A 16,870-nucleotide genomic window follows, 5' to 3' on the forward strand; every position below is an offset into this window, starting at 1 on the left:
GAGCCTTTTTTAATGACATCATGTGACCAATAACATGGCTGCTGTGAGGTCACTGTACTAACAGACCAACAGAAGGCGGAGCTCCAGTTCAGGATTTGGGGGCTAATTAGCATTTATCCACATCATTGTGATGCAGTGTATGAAGACGATCAAAGCAAAGGAGCAAGCATTATCTGACAGCTTAGAGCTCCGCCCTCTCGTCCACTTACTTATGGTTCCAAAGAAAAGGCTGACACTTTAAAACGATACTTCACAAACGTGTAGGTGACATCACTGTTATCTGATCTGTGGTTTCCACAGAAACCATCTTTTTGTTGTGGCAGGCCTTCCACGGTGAGTCTGCATCCACACATTCAGATAAAACTACCTCCGACTCTCAGTGATGCACAGATGCACACCATATGACTGTTCGCACCACAAACACATGACCCTACACTGTGTTCACTGCATCATTCCATTTTTGCACTGATCACCATCTGCACTCATGTATATATCTACCTGCTTAGCACTTTAAATTTTTATTTTTATGTTTATTTAAGCGTTGTCTGACAGTATGTCAGCAATTTCCTAATGTTGTAAACCTGCTCAGCATTTGGCAATAAAACCCTTTCTGATGAATCTAATTTCCTGAAATGTCAGATCGTACCAGTTCGACGCGTCCGAAGCCTCCGACTCCCAGCGTGTCGATGATGTTGAAGTCAGTGAGCTTCAGACTGGAGAAGAAGGCGTTCTCCGCCTCGTATCTGAAACAAAAACACACATCACTAAACACAGGACACCGATCCTGGGACAAAACACCGGGGTTCAGCTTTATCTTCCCATGCTAAATCCTGTCTGGCATTCCCAACAAGGGACCTGGTTTTACCTGCAGCATCTGACCACATGGAAGAATGGGAACTTCTTGGAGGTCTGGATGGAGTACGAGATTATGGGGAAGGAGAAAGAGGAGGAAGGAGGAGCAGGGAGGCTGGGGAGCCGCTCTCTCTGCTCCTTCGCTGGGACAGGAATCGGCTCTCTCATCGCCAAACTTTATTTAAACTGTAAATCCACTTGTTCAGGAATGTTGGTTTGGAATCATCCAGATGATGCTGATGGAGAGTTTGTAAGCTGCCCAACTTCTACCGAGTCTGGAATCTGATGTTGGTCAAACTACAAACATGTGAACAAACAACTCGTCTTCAGTCTTCACGAGAACGTTCGGCAAAGTGTCCGTAACAGAGCCGTCTCAAAGGAAGAGCTCCACCTCCAGATTACATGGTGAGGACAGGAGCGGGCATTGGAGGTCCGGTGGTACCACAGGTGTGGAGACTTTGCTAGATCCTCCAGCTCCTCGTGCATCAAGGTTACAAACGAGCTGGACCTGAACCGCGTAGCGCACCGCGTGAATCCGAGGATCACCTCAAAGGAAAGCTCGGCACCTCAGTGGATGACACACACAGATTCAGGATCTGGACTCAAACTTTGTGGCGTCTGATTTTAAAAAGCCCAACTGAGCACGCTCAAAGTGAAGTGTAAGGAGGAAAGCCTCTGAGAGGTCTGCTTCTGCGTCTGCTCCGGCCGATCCCGCAGGGCGTAATGAGCTGAGAGGAGAACCTGCAGGAGGACGCTGCTGCTGCTGCTGCTGCTCCAGTATTTTTAGCGCATGGAAACATTGCTGAGAGGTTCGCCCGTAAACGCAGCTCAGTTATTAAAGGACAGACTGTCCCGACCTCTAGACCAGAGGACGCAAAAGTTTCAACTTCTCCGCTCGGTCAGATTGTTTAGGCGCTCTGCCCTTCACCTTTGGGGCGAGCCTCGCTTGTCTGCCAGGTTTTAATGAAATATGCTTCTGCAGCTGTGCTGTTGTGTAAACAGGGACCTGACTAGTTCCTGGAAGCTGTGGAATCAGATTACGGCAGAAACAGAAGCTACTGCCGGTCGCTCGGGACGAAACAACACAAACACTCTAAAATTAGTGCGAGGTCTTAAGTAAGAGATTTACTGTTAGAGCTTGCAGCCAGGTTCAAATACAGACCTTCACCCCGCTGACGTGCCCTTGAGCAGAACACTGAACTAACACACAGGATGAGAAAAGTGCTCAGTTTAAAGTAGAGCTAGTGTCACGCTGCAGAACAAGGTCTTTATAAGTATAACTGCATTTGATCTCTGTTAATATTTAGAGTATCAATGAATTTAGACGATAATTAGTTGTATTTAGTCTGGTAATGGAAAGAAGCAAATTTATTCTCTGATAAGAAGTAAAATAAAAATATATAATGTTTGGTGATTAAATGATGGAGTAAACAGAGTACGAGCTGAGCGGCTGCTCTGCATGAGATACAGAAGGATTGTTTTACTCTGTGGTTTATGCTAAGCTGCTCTCAGAGGAAGCTTAAAATCATCTTTAACTCAGGGATGCATTCACACATGAAAGGAAACATCTCTGTGGTCCATGGTTTTCAGTGTTTTGTACAACTGAAAAAATAAATGAGGTTTTATTGACATTAGCAGTAAAAGGTTTGGACACACCTTCTCACTTAATGTCCATCCATCCATCCATCTTCATCCGCTTTATCCGAGGCCGGGTCGTGGGGGCAGCAGCCTAAGCAGAGAAGCCCAGACCTCCCTCTGCCCAGCCACCTCCTCCAGCTTATCCGGGGGAACACCAAGGCGTTCCCAGGCCAGCCGAGAGATATAATCTCTCCAGCGTGCCGGTCTGCCCCGGGGCCTCCTCCCGGTGGGACATGCCCGGGACACCTCACCCAGGAGGCGCCCAGGAGGCATCCTTGTCAGATGCCTGAACCACCTCAACTGGCTCCTTTCGATGGGGAGGAGCAGCGGCTCTACTCTGAGCCCCTCCCGGATGGCTGAACTTCTCACTTAATGTTTTTTCTTTATTTTTACTACTTTCTACACAGTACATACAAACTGAAAACATCAGATAAATGATATGTGGAATTATGCAGCAAAGAAAAAATAATAAATAATTCTAAATATGTCTTATAGTTTAGATTCCTCAAAGTAGACGTCCTTTGCTTTGTTGACAGCGCTGCAAACCCTCAGCCTTCTCTCAGTGAGCTTCATGATGTAGTCACCTGACATGTTTCACCTCACAGGTGTGCATGTCAGGGTTCATATGTGGAGTTGAGTTTCTTGCCTTCTTAATGGGGTTGGGACCATCAGCTGTGTTGTGCAGCAGTCAGGTTGGTGCACAGCTGACAGCTCTATTTGACAACTGTTAGAGTTCATATTATGGCAAGAACCAATCAGCTAAGTAAGAGAAACAACAATCTATCATTACTTTAAGAACTGAAGGTCAGTCAGTCCAGAACATTATTAAAACGTTGAATGTGTCCCCAAGTGCAGCCGCAAAAACCATCAAGCACTACGATGAAACTGGTTCACATGAGGACGCCCCAGGAAAGGACGACCAAGAGTCCCCTCTGCTGCTGAGGATACATTCATCACCAGCCTCAGAAATCACAAGTTAACAGCAGCTCAGATTAGAGCCCAGATAGATGCCACCAACGTTCCCTCTAATGTTTCATGTGTCTGAGCAAACACACAAACTCCCTGAGCGTCCCTTGGATCACTGTGAGCGACATCAGACGTGTGCACTGTGGTCACGCCAGCATCGAATCCATCCAAGTTACATGGTTTATTAAAATAATCAAATCACAGCATTTACATTTATGTTAGACTACTTTTAATTAACTGCTTTAGCCCACTTACAATGAAAATGTAAAAAATCCTGTTCATGACCTGTGTAGTATGTTAACACTATTGGAAGTAAAAATAACTTGAACTCCAATTTTGAAAAAACAACTTTCTTTCTTTTTTCTTTCTTTTTTTTTCATAAAGCTCTGACTTGTATTATGAGTCTGTGGTCTAGGAGAGAGTCTGTAACTCTGTCTGCAAAATACAGCATATAATGACCAATGTTGGGCAATTAATTATATAGTTACTTCTTCAAAAAGTAACTCAGTTTTGCAAACAACAAAGTTTTTTGCAGCTATTTTTGTTTTTTTTAATGCAGCCAAGGCGTTTTTTAAATAAACATTTCAAACTATTTACAGAACAATCAGCTGTTCTGCATCAAATCTGATGCCACACAAATTATTTGTGCCACTCCAAAAGATAATTTCTGTCCCCTATGAGATAAAGGAGAACAACAGCCTGATACCTGCAGGCCTGACAACAGCAGATGTATCACTGCTGTAACACCTGTAACATTCAGCAGCCGCCTCATTGTTCTGACACACACAACAAAACTATTGACTACACTACACACTAACTACACACTAACTACACACTAACTACACACTAACTACACAAGATTTGCGCTAAACGTCTCAAATCTCTCACATCTCAGAACACCGCCGTCACTCCTAAAACTTCCCCCCGTCTCTTAACAACTAGATGCCGCGTTGCCATATCATTTTTTGATTGGTCGACACGGTACTTTTTTCGACCAATAGGAAAGGGTGGGGGGGTTTGGTTTTGTTTTTGCTCACAGGCTTTCGAGCGTTTTCCTTATAAAATGCCGTTTTTACCGTTTCTTCCCGCAGTAAATATAAACAACGACAGTATTCAGGAAGAAAACCAAACATTGCAGATATTTTTATCATAACTCTGGTTTTACGTGGCCGATCAACACAATTTAAAAACTGGTATAAAGTCCACACTTTTTCCGTCAGTTGTTCCGTCTGTCCTGCTCACATCTCCAATGGTTGGACACGTTGTCATTAACGTGGCTTCACTGCACATCAGCCACGCCGCTTTGCTAGCTAAAACACCGGTGTCGGCACATAAGGACGCTTCATAGCCTGTCAGCGACGCTGATTGGCTGCGTGTATATACGAATATGAATCTCATCATTGGCTGGACTATAGGATAAGGTGGCATCGTTCTGATCCCATACAGGAGCAGCCAGTCACTCACTGACTAACACTGCAAAACAGGATTGTTAAAGTTTTAATTTTAATTTCAATTCAGGTTAGATTTTTTTTGTGCGCAACACAGATTTTCTGTGCGCAGAGACCGTGCCAGCAGTGCGCAATTGCGCACGTGCGCAGCTTAGAGGGAACATTGGATGCCACACAGAGCTCCAGTAGCAGACACATCTGTGTGAATCAGGCCTTTATGGTCAAACAGCTGCTAAGAAACCACGACTAAGGAAAAGCAAAAAGCAGCAGAGATTTGTTTGGACCCAGAAACACAAGGACTGGACATCCAAGATGGCGCTGGTGTGTGTGCCATCTGTCACTGCCTGTGTTATGCTTGTTTGTGCGGATTTCATCGACTGTTGTGATAAATGTCAACTCTCTCTTGGTGTATGATCGCCAAACTACTGGATCTCCGACTTTTTGCCAAAGATCAGGCAATATCGGAGACCCCGGCTCACCTGTGCCGTGTCCCAGCTCCACCACTTCACCGGCGGCACCAGAGTGGCCACCTGGTGAAGCTGAAAGTTTCTTTAAGGTGCGCTCTTACGCCCTTATCCAAAAGACGGTGCCTACCTTCTATCTCTCTGAGCTGCTACAGCCTCATAGACCCACCTGCTCTCTCAGGCCGCTGCTCCTGCATGTACCCAGGACTGGGCGTAAACTTAGAGGACATCGTGCTTTTGCTATCGCAGCTCCAAACCTGTGGAACGATCTGCCCTCAGACAGGCCTCTCCTCTGCCTGAAACCCACCTCTTCACCCTGACCTGTTGGTTTTTATTTTAGTTGTTTTAGTTGATTCTATGCTGTTTTATTTTGTGTTAAATATAGGTCCGTTTTATGTATCATGTGTTTTATTTTTTACTGTTTTGTGTTATTCTATTGTTCTTAACTTATTTACTGTACAGCACTTTGGTCCTGTGCTGGCTATTCGCTTTATAAATAAAGATGGATTGGATTAGTCCAGTGGAAATCTGTGCTTTGGTCTGATGAGTCCAAGTTTGAGATCTTTGGTTCCACCTGCCGTGACTTTGTGCGACGCAGAAAAGGTGACCCGATGGTCTCTACACGCATGGTTCAATCATGCATGTAGAGTGTGCAAAGCAGTAAGCGTGGCTGTTTTGAAGACTCTAACATATAAAACATGTTTTGAGTTGTTTCACACATTTTTTTGTTCACTCATAATTCCACGTGTTGATTCAAAGTTCTGATGCCTTCAGTGAGAATCTACAACGTAAACAGTCATGAAAATAAAGACAGAACATTAAATGAGACGATGTGTCCAAACCTCTGACTGCTGCTGTACACGACACCAAATGCACTTTGCTGTAACAAAACAAATTTCCCACCTGTGGGACTAATAAAGGTCATCTTATCTTATCTTAAATCACAACAACAGTTTATAAAATCCAGCAAATGTGAGCAAAGTTTTACTTAACCAGAAAACAGAGAAATGCACGCAGTGTTTCTATGGTAACAGCAGTCATGGTAAACAGCCATGACTGACAGCAGCACACCTGTGTGTGCCGTATGGAACCGATACCTTAAGAGGAGACGACTGACAGTCACATGACCAACCTGATACACAACAGCTACAGTTACTGTGTGTGTGTGTGTGTGTGTGTGTGTGTGTGTGTGTGTGTGTGTGTGTGTGTGTGCGTCTGAAGCAGGTTGTTTCTCGATGACGTTGTGGAGCTTTCAGTGCAAAGCGCGATGCATCTTTAATTAGTCGTTTCAACCAAGAACATAAAGATGTTCAAATTCTTTAACAAACCTACTTCAGGCAGACGGAGAGCCGTACTGAGCATGTGCAGAGTAAGTTACTGTAGCTCGTTTCTGATTGGAGGAACTGAGGGCGTGGGCAGTAAAGAGTGAGCAGACGATTTCAGACAAAAGCAGTCGTGAGCGTTGGATCGGCTCGACGTCTTCAACCAAAGAGCTCAGAGTCAGTGTTCACACAAACGAGCGATTTATGCAGATTTAAGGAGAAAACAGAGGTGAGAGTGAGGAGTCATGTGACCTGCTCGGCCTGTGCAGCTGCTATTATTATCTGCTCTTATATAAGCCCAGTGTCCGGTTTCTGCTGCAAACATACGTGAACGTGTTGGAGAAACACAGACGGCGGGAAGGAGGGTGATGACACGTTCAGTACCAGCTGATTCAGAAAAGTCTGACATGTAAAAACAGAAGCTGAAACTGAACTGTCTGATATTTCCTCTGAATGACTTTGACATACAATGAAGTAAAACTTCAGTGTGTAGGATTCTGGTGAGGGCTGTGTGAGTGTGGCAGGCCTACTTGGCTTTGAGTTCAGCGTCCTCGTAGCCTTTATTGGAGACGTCGTCCAGGCCACCAATCAGATGCTTGAATGAGCTGAGAGGGAGGTGGAGAAAGCAGCCAATCAGAACACACCATTCAAGATTTTTTTCCATGTTCATACACACATGCTTTTGCTCCTGTGAACGTTTATCTGGCTGACTCTGGTAAATGTGGGCAAACTGGTGGACTCGCTCACGTCCAGAAACCTATAAAATATAGGAGGTTGTTTATATGCTACTTATGGGGCATTTAAGCCTGTTGCTATGTGGTTACTAGGCAACTTAAGGACATGCTACCTGATATAGATACAAACCTTCAGAGGCCTAAGATGTACCTGTGTACCAGATTTGGTTGCTGAAGGCCAGATGGTGTGGGAGGAGTTTAAGGACAAAGACATGGCCTATGTGGGTCTGCTGATTCTAGCGCCCCCTATGGGTGTGAACACACAAACGAGGACCCAGTTTGAGGAGCTGAGAGCTGGGGATCCCAAACTGAGTTCAAGTGGGATCCAGAATGGGATTCTGAGACAATTTAGTTAATGAGCAGTTTAATGCAGAGTCAGTGCTGCAGTCAGATGGTCAGTAACAGGAAAGTGAGCCAACAGCCAGCTTACACCCTCAACACTCTCCCATCCTCCTCATCTCTGTGGTGCGTTCATGGTGCACATGTCAATAAAGTTGGGGCTGTGACTCTACAGAGGGAGGAGCGACATCTGAGAGCTGAAGAGCTGTAAGGACTGATCAGCACCAATTTTAACCTGCAATGTTAATGCCACATTTTTTAATTAGCTATTGGATCTGTACGCTATAACTTACTCTCTGGAAGATCTCAAAAAACAAGATGAAGTTTAATATTGTGTTGTTAAAAGGTTGGATGAAAATATTAGCCAGTATTGTCAAGGTTCGAGGAACAGAAGGACTCGCAAATAAGCAAGAATAAACTAAACCACACTTTACTTAGTGGGAAACCAGAGCTCATGAATATAATCCAAAATATTCAAGCAGGCACATAAAACAAACACAGGGCTGATAAACAGACACTGTGACACGGACTGAAGTGAAACTAAGGATGTATAAAGAAGATGTGGGGAACAGACAGCTGCAACTCACTAAGAACGTGATGAAGGACCTAAAACTAGACAGGTGACTGAACAGGGACAAAAGACAAACAGCAGGCAGAGAACAGAGGGAACTAACTGAGAAAGACCTAAAGACTCGACGTGTAAAGGAAGCACAGAGACCAACGTAAAGCACCAGTTCAATTCAGTGCAATGACTTTAATCCAGTGTTGTTTAAATGTCACCAAATCACAACAGAAGTCGCCCATGGAGCCTTTTACTGTAAAAAACACAAGCACAGAACTCATAAAGACCTCAAACACGCTGCTGGTTAGTTTAGAGCAGTGTGGTGAGGTCTGCAGTGATGCTCATGCTCACTGTTAGAGAAGCATCCATTTAAACTCACTACCTTTCTAATGTAGCTTTACAGCGTGGAGGTGCTTGAAATCAGCCATCACAGCTCAGCTAACAGCTTGCCAAATCCACAAAGGTCAGCTGATCACAGCTTCAGAGAAAGTCTACGACAGCTCGTAGTACAAATTATGACTCATTGCTAAGAGGGGCTTTCCCCCACGCTTGAAGCCCACTGCGACACAGGAGAACCTGGCAGAGAATCGCCCTGTCCTCTGTCCTCTGACCTGAGATCAGTCTCAGTGCTCCTTGGTGAAGGACGTCTCTCAGACAGACTCACACCCTGTGTCCTCCAGAAGTGCTTTTACCTTCACATTAGGAAAGAGGCCGCAGCCTGAGGAGCGACGCAGGGAGGAGGACTCTTTCCCTTCACTGTTTCTTTGTGTGGGAATAAAAGCTCTGATATCTATCACACTGGTCCAGGCTGTGCATTTAATTAAAAGAGGAAATAAATAGAGAACATGAGCTCTGTCACACCTGAGGTCATACAGACAGCAAACATAACTGTTAATAATGCAGTTGTTCCAAACTTCAGATTTAATTTGCATCCTTTTAAATGAGGCTCTGAGGTGGGAACATCTCATTTAGTCCACCACCTGCTGCCTCCACTCCTCTCTTCTTCTGCCTCTTCCTCAGCTCCTTCATTTGTATCTCTTGTGGGTGGGGCCAAGACACGAGTAACGAACGGCAGCATGTTCACTTTGAGAAATGAGAACACGAGGAGGAACACCGCTGAGTTACAGACAATCTCAACAGAGAGAAAAAGGCAAAGACAGGAAGTAGCAGCAGCTGAAACACAGCTGATGTGTCTAATGCACTAGTGTCCAATTTGTTCTCCAATGTGTGCATTTCTTTTGTTTTTGTATAAATTCATCTGGTTTGTATATATTTCTGCTGTTTGTTCAACAGTTCTGTTGTACATGTACAATGACAATAAAGGGCTATTCTATTCTATTCTATTCTATTCTATTGTGATATGATAAAACAGGAAATGGTTAAAGCAGAGATATGGGATGGGAAAGGTCAGGGAAAGGGAGGTGTTTTCCACTCAGGTATCTGGTAAGACTTCCTGGTTTTAGGTTTTTATTTTTCCCCCTCAGGAGAGGAGCACCTGTTGGTTCAGCCATCAGAAACATCTTTGTAAATAAACTTCTGGTAAATATTTCTGATTTATAGTGATGGATGTCAGTGGTGTTCTGTCAGGGGAAGCCAGGCAAGCAATGCCTGTCTGTAAAATCTACCAAAGTAAAGGAGTCGCTATCCTTTCAGGCTTCTGTCATGCCTGTTTGCATCCATCTTTCACATAACTGCCATCTTGTGGCCACAGCTGGTCACTGTCTCTGGAAGCAGAATTAACTCCACCTGATTATGGAGCCGCTGAACTCTGTGTGGGGTTCATGTCGTCGTGGGTGTGTCTGTGTCCTCTTAGTAGGACAACACTAAGCTTGTCAAGCATAGTGTTTGCACATGTGCATTTTTGATGAACCTCTGGACTTTGATGAGAGGCTGATGGAAGATTAGCGTGTAGCCAATCTGTCGCTAAGCTCTGCTTTCACTGCTCTGACAACAGTACGATCTGCACTTTGTGTGGAAACACAGCCAGGGTTAGCAGGTAAACAATCACTCTCCTTTATCATGTGAACCACCTCAGCCAAATAATGTGCTAATTCATTTAGCACGTTAGTATTGAAAGCTTTAATTATGTGGGGTGTACTTTCATACGACCATAGTGTGAGAAAAAAATTGTAAAAATGGTAAATGGCCTGTATTTATATAGCGCTTTTCTAGTCCCTAAGGACCCCAAAGCGCTTTACATATCCAGTCATTCACCCATTCACACACTGGTGATGGCAAGCTACGTTGTAGCCACAGCCACCCTGGGGCGCACTGACAGAGGCGAGGCTGCCGGACACTGGCGCCACCGGGCCCTCTGACCACCACCAGTAGGCAACGGGTGAAGTGTCTTGCCCAAGGACACAACAACCGAGACTGTCCGAGCCGGGGCTCGAACCTGCAACCTTCCGATTACAAGGCAAACTCCCAACTCTTGAGCTACGATCGCCCCAACATGAAAAACATGAAAACAAGAGAAAAAACAGGTCATTTTTCTTTTGGGATAACTTTGTACTCACAGACGTGACTGAGCAGCCAGCCTGTGACCTCATTTAGTCACCTTTACAGTAGAAAGACATTAACAAAAACTTATATGAAAACGACTGTTTTGGTCCTGTTCAAATCAGTTTGCAGATTATTTTTGTTTTTCTGTCATTTCTCGAGTCTTTATGGCTGTGTGGAGGCCCTTCAGCTGCTGTATGGAAAATCAGGGAGTGATGATGACAGTTTGCTTGACTTGCTTGTGTGCATGGACGTTAATGTACTAATTTCATGACAGAAAGAAAGTGTGAAATAGTTTGTCCCACATGGCGCTCCAGCTTCTTTGTCTGTAACTTCCTGCTAATCATCTCCCCAAACTGCAGTCAGACTGTTTAACACCTGGGTGCTCATTTAAAAATCAGCACTTTGTGTTTGTTTTTTCTCTTTGAGCTCATTTTATGAAAGAAAAGAAAAAAAATGTAAAGAGCTTCATATGCTGCGTGTGTAGTTAGCTGTGAGGCCCAGCAGGGGGCAGCAGGAGCTTCACTCTGCAGCTCCACTCTTTGTTTAAACAGTCAGACACAAAGTGAGGATGCTGTGAAGGAGCAAACACGGCCGACAGGTTCACCTGCTCAGGTGACACACGAGCGCCACCGCAGCACGCACAGGTGAGCTGAGTTTGAGTGAACGAGACGTAACGACTCACTCTCTGTCGATGACCAGGCAGGTGACCGGCTCCGTGGCAACCACGTTGGCTGTTCTGACATCCTCCCTGTGGATCACACACACACACACACACGCAGGTTATGCTGAGGTAAAAGGCTGATTGCACAGCAGTGGCTCCGAGACTGCACCAGTGTAATGAAATATGAATGAAGTGCTGTTTTCCTGTACGACCACTGCTCTCATTTCGACTCACAGATCCTTTAAAGGCATCTGTCATCCGGGAGACCCCGCTCTGCTCCCAGGTTTGTCGGATGGTGGGAATCATGAGAGCGTAACACCTCAAGGCTCGAGGCTAACGAGGGGGAAACGGAGGGATCGGTCATGCAGAGCAGACCCTGACAGACCGAGTAAGAAGCTTTTATCGCGGCTCGGGCTGCTTCACACTGCTGCTGGACTCCTGACTGCAGCTCAGCACACTCTAACAGCCTTCCCTCACGTTCAGCAGCTGCAGGGGCTTCCCCCTGAGCATCCATCAGGCCAGACAGCTTCGTGTCCCGCTGCTTGCTGAGGTCAGTCGACCGGCAGGTACTGGTTCTTCCTGATTGGCTCTGGGACGGCCGCCCGCTCCCTAACAGAGTTCAGGTCAAGAAGGAAAACACACCTGTTGTTGTTCATGTTTCACTTGAGCTTCAGGTTTGGTTCACGTGTTAATGTGGAAACAAATTCAGAAACCAAACCATTGTTTTCCTGCTCACTGAACATCTGAACACCTTCAGCTCACCTCCATCTTTAAACCTTCCCTTTTACTCCTGTTACTCTCCCTCTGACCTATGACACCCGCTCCACCCTGCTGCACTCTCTTTGACCCCTGGTATTTAAACCCATCCAGCTCCACCACCTCTCATCTGTCTTTTTCTCAATTTTTATGAAATTTGTTGCTTGTGGAATTTTGACTTATGAACATATTTCCCTAATATTCATATTTGAATCTCTTTGAGTTTGTGCCTCGTGGTAAATAACACGATCGGGGCAGAACGTCTCCACCCTCCCACAGATGAAGTCTGTCAGGGTTCAGCGTGCAGCTCATAGACGCTTCAATGCAAAGGGAATCAAACCGACGATCTTGGGCCACAAACACCCAACTGATGAGAAAGCTCGCACCTTTATTTCTTTTGATTTTAAAGAGGTGAAGCTTGATGTTGCGCTGTGTTGGGTTGATCCACATGACGGAGCGATGCAGGCGAGTCCTCCGAGGTTGAACGCTGACTTTGGCCTGCGGTGAAGCTGCAGCGTGGCCTTTGATTCAGCCTCCTGCTGTCTGAATAAATGAGTCAGTGTGAGCTCATCCTCCTTCCAGCTCTTTACAGAAAAGCTCTGAGACCGAGGCGCTCACACTGATACAGACACTCGCAGATGGGCTGGTGTGTAAATGGCGCTCCCCGGAGGAAACAGAGAAACACTTCAAACCAATTAGCAGCAGCTGCGATGATGGCAGGAGGTAAGCAAAGCGCACACATGTTCCGACTTCACATGTCCGTGTGCACATGTGCGGACTTCGACAGGCCTCATCTTGCTCCACCTCGAAGCTCCCGGGTCACCAACGCCAGATTCTCCTCCAGGTGTTTTAGCTGAGATGAAATCTGTTTGGACAGGACGTCCACACGCTGCAGCCGGTCCTCACAAAGATGGGAAACAAGTGTCCCATTAAAGTGCTCCCGGTGACCTCATTTCCTGTCAGACTCACTCAGAGACGGCGTAATGAGGAGCTGAAGTATGTCCACCCTGAATTACCTTTCACCTGTTTACCTACAGGATGTGTGTTTGATTGATCGATTGATCGATTGATTGATTGATTGATTGATTGTACTTTATTCATCCCGAGGGAAATTGAGTTAAGGCTGCCAGCCGTGCCAGCGCCGTCTTACCCTCCAACCATACATACATTACACAAACATCACATGGGGAAGACAGGTCAGAGGGTATAACATGGAAAAGCACAACATGAGGAAAGATAAGAGAAAAAATAACTCCCCAGACTGAGCTCCAACAGGGAGATCAGTCTGAGAACAGAAAAAAACACCTCTGCACATAGCACATGAAAAAACTCTTAATACACCAAAGAAACACATGACAAGCAACAGGGGTGGGTAAAGGGTGAGAGACAGCCAATGTAGACAGTACATCCGGGCCTGCAGCCTATGTGCTGGTCTCCATGATCCACCGTCAGCATCGGGGGGGAATAAGCGTCGAAGGAGTTTGGAGGGGGGATGAGTGTACATCTGCATGTGTGTATATGTCTGTGTGTGTGTGTGTGTGTGCGTGTGTGTGTGTGTCCAGAGTTCAGCTGAGACAGTGTCCTTCGACCTGCCAGGCTAAGTAAACAGTCTTCCAGCCAACCCAGGTGGCCTTGCATAGAAAGGGAAGAACAGTCTAAACACAGTCGTTATCAGGGTGGTGTTGTTCAGCTCCAGCCTTGAGACCGCAGCTGGTGCCGAAGGGGTCTCTGCATGAAGTGATGGTGGTTTTTACTTTAGTGCGAACAACTCATATAAATTTCAAAGCTGTTCTAACAGTCCAACACTGGTCTCTCAATCTCCTGTTGGAGAGCCGCGAGCTTCTCCATGATGTTATCAGACTTGCGCTCCGTGATGTTGTCATTCTTGTGCTCAAAGAGCCGATTCTGAGAACTCACGACCGCAGTGAGCTTCCCAAGATGTGATCCAGTTTGCACTCAGAGGTCTTGTTCTGAGTGTTCGCGGCAGCCGTGCGGTTCTCCAAGATCTTATCCGTGCTGCACTCAATGAGCCCATTTTGAAAACTCACGCCTCGTCCCATCGTTCCAATCCCAGCGGGCAGCCTTGTGGGGGTTTGAACAGCCGGTTCTGCTTTCTTAATTCTTCGATAAGCCAGGGCCAAGCTAGCTCCGATCAGCAAGAACCCTGTTATCATGGTTCCGAGTAGGTAGATATCTTCAGCACTCAGGCTCACCCAAGCCCAAACTTCTCGTTAAGAAAGGGGTGTCAATTGCATTCAGAGACCAGTTGATCAAATCCATAATTCCTCTTTTAGGTTTTAGAGAACAGACTGTGAGAGAGTGTTTCAGGGAAAAGTAATACAAAAAACACGAGACTAGACAAGGACACAAGAGGCTAAGCAGGGAAGCTAAGGGAGAGGAGGAGGATAAAAAGTGCGACCGCCTTCGTCAAGAGCTAGAGAGAAGTGTTTGTGTGTGTGTGTGTGAAGGTGCAGCCCACAGAATCCTAAACATGTCGGTGACATCATCATCTTCCCTGCAGCGCCACCATCTGGACACTAATTCTGCTCCTTCTCACCTACCATCTCACGTCACCCTCAGTCTAAAACCAAACGTTTTAGCCCCTCCCCCCTTTTCTGACTGGCTGCCCCTGACAAACTGAAGGTTTGACGAACTATTAAAAACATTTTCTTCTGTCCGTGTGAGCTGACGTCTTTCAGGGCCATCAGAGTGAACCCAGCAGCAGCTTCTGGTCTTCAGAGCGAATTTTAAACCAGCCTAACATAATATATAACATGTTTGGGTCACGTGACCTTACCCCTGTAGCGCTCTCTCTCCAAACCAGTCTCCCTTGACGAGCTCCCTGAGGTGTTTAGGCTGCTGGGTGGCTGAATCCCCCTGGGTCACATTCACCTGGGAGGACGTATTGGATGAGGATGAGTGGGCAGATCAGTAACTAGGAAACGAGTGAGAGGAAGATGAAGAGGAGGATGACTGACCTTCCCTTTGCTGATGATGAAGAAGGTGTCTCCTCGGGCTCCCTGTCTGATAATGTACTCTCCATCCGAATAATGAGTCTAAACCCAGAAGACAGCGTCTGATTGGAGTATTTACAGGGCCACTCCCACAGAAGAAGACGAGGGAGCGGGTACAAACTCACCTCCTCCATGACGTCCGCCAGTTTGCTAAGAGTTTCCTCGGGAAGACTCTGGAAGGTGGGAACGCTGCAGACACAGACAGGAATGATTCAAACTTAAAAGTTGGAGTTTGTTGTGAAAAGATAATAAATACGAGATGAATCGAGCCATGTTCCTCCTCTGAGCTCCTCCTGCAGTCACGGAGTCTGTTTGTCTGACCAGAGGACCAATAATGCAACTCTGAGTAACCACTGTGGAGGGACGGTGAGTATTTATGACATATACAAATACAACAAGCGTATATATTTGTACTTGTGACGGTTCGACTGAGCACCGAACAGTAACTTCAGGTCAGCGTTCAGTGTTCACGGGCGTGAAGCTGCGTATTTGTGAAGCAGCACAAACTTTTAATCTTCCCAGTGCAGCTGAGCAGCTTCTGATTATCGATCAGCTGATTCAAACAAACCGCTACAAAAATGCTTAGTCTGTAAAACGGCCCAGAAGAGCCGACGACAGCGAAGACGAGAATACGACCACGTTATAAGACACTCTTTCTATTTCTCACTGATGTTACAGTATATATTTATATTATCATATTTATATTGTTCATAATGTGAATATTATTACAATGAGAATTGTTCTGGTAAATATATCAACATATTTATTCAATTTTAGTTTTGAAATGTTCTCTCATTTATAATGAATGAATGTATTTCTCACAGGAAACAGCTTCTGGACTCTTGGTTTGTGTTCTTCCTTAAGACACATCTGTGCACCTGGGCAGCTGTGTTGAAGTATTACCTACATGTGCTTTACATTCACTGACCAACAGACTAATAAATAATAAATATAATTAATAAATAAAATAAGGTTATAAGCCTGAAAAGGCTTCTGAGTTTACTTGTAAAGCTTTTCCTAAACTCTGTGGCATTGTTGACTCTGTCATCGACTTTTAATGGCTGTTTCTCACCTCTTCAGGAAGTCCATGTACTCGGCGTGTTTGATGAGTCCGGTTCTCATCATGATGGTCTGGAAGCACTGCCGGTCGATGGCCCACAGCTTCACATGGGTCAGAGCTACAAAACACACATTTAGCATCATGAGCGCGTCGACAGCTCTGCGTCACTTTGACTGACTGAAAGGAAACATCCTGAAAGGATCGAGCTGCAGAGGGAAGGATCTGTGGCTGAAGATGAAGACCTGAGGTCTTTGTTAAACATCTCCAGTGTGGACAGCCGGTGATGGTGTGTGTGGTCTGAAAATGACACACACACATGTGATAAAAGTTTTGTGTCACACAGTCTGCACAGAAATTTCTTCATAAGAATTTTTATCCAGAAATCACTGAGGCAAAGTTGTTGCTTAGTAACATGAACCATTACAGCTGCTTAAAGTCCAGCTCGTTAACAGCGGCGTGCTCGTTAACAGCAATGTCTCTGTTAACTGCAGCACGAGCATTAACAGTGCCATACACGTTAACAGTGGTGCACTTGTTAACAGCAGTGCGCTC

General features: G+C 45.6%; 1 pseudogene; it reads right to left on the reverse strand.

Annotated features, from left to right (window-relative positions):
- LOC116324062 overlaps positions 1-16,870 on the reverse strand; it is a 59,845-nt pseudogene that overhangs the window by 9,079 nt on the left and 33,896 nt on the right.

This window comes from Oreochromis aureus, linkage group 8, assembly GCF_013358895.1.
Source record: "Oreochromis aureus strain Israel breed Guangdong linkage group 8, ZZ_aureus, whole genome shotgun sequence".
Lineage (NCBI taxonomy): Eukaryota > Metazoa > Chordata > Actinopteri > Cichliformes > Cichlidae > Oreochromis > Oreochromis aureus.